The sequence below is a fragment of the Phaseolus vulgaris genome, chromosome 8 (assembly GCF_051622355.1).
Source record: "Phaseolus vulgaris cultivar YP4 chromosome 8, ASM5162235v1, whole genome shotgun sequence".
Classification (NCBI taxonomy): Eukaryota; Viridiplantae; Streptophyta; class Magnoliopsida; order Fabales; family Fabaceae; genus Phaseolus; species Phaseolus vulgaris.
Window position 1 is genome coordinate 12,439,767 of NC_143505.1, and position 2,974 is coordinate 12,442,740.

The following is a 2,974-nucleotide window of genomic DNA, read 5'->3' on the forward strand; positions in this document are numbered from 1 at the left end:
ATATCGCAGAACGAGAAGAAATAAGAATTGAGAAAAATTGGTGTTTGGTCAGAGCCTCCTTGGTAGAAGGAATTGACTGCGTCATAGGGTCGTTGGTCAAGCCAACCCTGATTAACTATTCTTCTCCATTCTATGAATTTGACCTAATCATTCTTGGTGTGGGGGCATGCATGTGTCACAAACCACGTTTTTTATTGCTTCTTCACATCCTTTCAATTTCATACCACAACCCCTATGCCATCAATGCTTCAAAAAATGTGCTCATTTCTTTCAATTCTCTCTTCCTATCTACAAGATTATTTTTTTTTTTGTGTGAGAAAAAGTTCAATGTTACAGCTAACTAATTAGGTGACTATTTAAAGAGGGTAAAATACCTACTTAAGGATTCTTTTGGTAGACCAAAACAAAAAGAGTTACAATTGTTGAAATAAGATTTCCATATTATCAATACAAAAGATCAAACTTAATCCATCAAGAACGAACGTTCTGAAAAATTTTATCACGAGAAAAAAAAATATATCATATTTTGCTTAAATACTTTTTATTGATGCTTAGTGAAATTGTTGAATTTTTTAGCTGAAGGCTTTTGAATCAAGTAAATCAAAACGTGTCTTCACCTAAACACTATGAATTACGTAGAAATAAAATAAAATAAAATAAATAATTAATATTGCAAACGATGTGGCACAACCTTCTATTCCAAAACAGTTCAAGACCATGGAAACTTATCATAAGCTCCACATAAAACCAACCATCTTCAATAAACCTCCAAATCCTAACTTCTAGAATTGCAAATGTTTTTTTTTTTCTAAATTACCCTTAATTCATGTGACAATTACTTAAGATAACATGGTTATAGTAAATTATTATATTTGACATATTGTATATTTTAGAGTTTCATCACTGTATTTAAAAGACATTTTCTGAAATTAAAGGAGGAAGATGTATTTAAATTGTTTTTAATCTCGACTCCTAAACTATATGAGACTATTGAACATATCGTTATAAACACCCTGATTAATTACTAAGAGAATATGTGGCTTCATATTTGGAACCAATTTTCCGTTTTGTCACATGCAAATTATATTCTCTTCTAAAAGTGAGGTAGAATATTCATATGAAAGTAAAAATTATCCATCAAACTTATTCATGTCAGACACACTGTTCTCTTCTCCTAAGTAAAATAATTATAATTTTAATAGTATGATACATGACCTTATTTGAGTTTTGTTTATCACATAAATTTCTTCATTTCTTTAATAATTTATGTCACGTCCTATTTTCTCAAACTTCTGATCTCAAGCATTAATTGAACAATTCATACATTCAAAATCCCATTGTAATTTTGGACATCATAATCTTTTTGACAAAATTAGATATGAACTTAATCTATATACTTTGATAGTATTACTATAGGCACCAAACTAAAAGTTCTTTCTTATCATTTATCATGTATATCCAAAATATAATACAAAACTAGTATATGATTACACATAACCCATATCTTAATTATATCATTAACATTAGTTGCAAATATATAATTTCACATAAAAAACTAACGATACACATGAAAAAACATAGGAAGTAAAAACAATTATCATATAATAAATTATATAACACATGATACAATTATATATAGATGGCATAATCAATATGATTAGTCAGACTCAAACTCAATGATGCAAGCACAAATGATGCGATTAGCTAGACTCACTAATACAAGTACATACGACACAAGTAAAAATACTCACTAATATAGACATATATGTATGTACAGATGGTACAATTATTCATACTCACTAGTATAAGCACAAATGATCCAATTAGTCATACTCACTTGTATAAACACAAATGATACAATTAGTAGTACTCACTATTTAATTTACGTGCATTAATTAAAATTATTTTTGTAGTGACTAGTCATGATAAATGAGTTGATCATTGTTAAATCCGCAAGGTCTAACATTCAACTACATATAATCTAGTTTTGCACTTTTCTTAAATAAATTTAACTATAAAGTAAAACATACGGTACAAATACAATTCAACTCACTATTTGATTCACATGCACCAATTTAAATCATTCATGTAATGACTAGTCATGATAAACTTGTAATAATTTCACTTCTCTCAATTTGAATTATAGTTTCCCAATTGAATTGAGACCTGAATGATTAGTTTGTAAAAGATAAATCTTTCAAATAATTGATTGAAGGGCAATTCAATGAATTACACCTCGAGAGTTTTTAATCAAGCAAAATGAATTAAGTTTATACTTGCATTAAAGTTGTCATATTTTGAATAATAAATTTTGTTTAACTTATACTTGGTTTAGACTATGACTCTTTACACATTTTTCATGCTAGTTTTCTTCTTATGTTTTTTTTATAAGCAGTAAAAAATAAATAAATAGGAACCACTTCAGGGATGGTCCAACCCTTATACATAAATAACTAGCGCCTTACCAACCTCCAACCAAGGAACACCTTCCAACTAGTTTTCTTCTTATGTGAACTGAATGTCTTTGTCACACAAGAGTTATTTCTTCAATTTAATTCGTGTTATCCTACAATTTCTCCATAGTATGTAAATGAGATTCTAAGTTTATACAAACGTGCTTTTCAATTTTCAACTTGATCCAACACTCAAGAAAATATGAATTTATAATTTTATTAAAATTACTGAATGAATATAAAAACTAGTTTTTCTACTCTCTTGCTCTTTTCTTTCTTTTTCTTAAGGCTTTGTTTGTTTTCCACAAAGGCGTGGATTCTTCCAAGCGCAGAATGTCGCGAAATACACAAATTTCAATGAATAAAATATTATTTAAAAACAGAAAACAAGGCAAATTTTTTTTGACAACTTTTCTTTCTACACTTGTGAAGATTTGCGAACAATCTGGTTGAAGAAACTGGTTATATGTAATAAAATATATATTTATAAGATTTTGAATTATATTTTTTATTATATATAA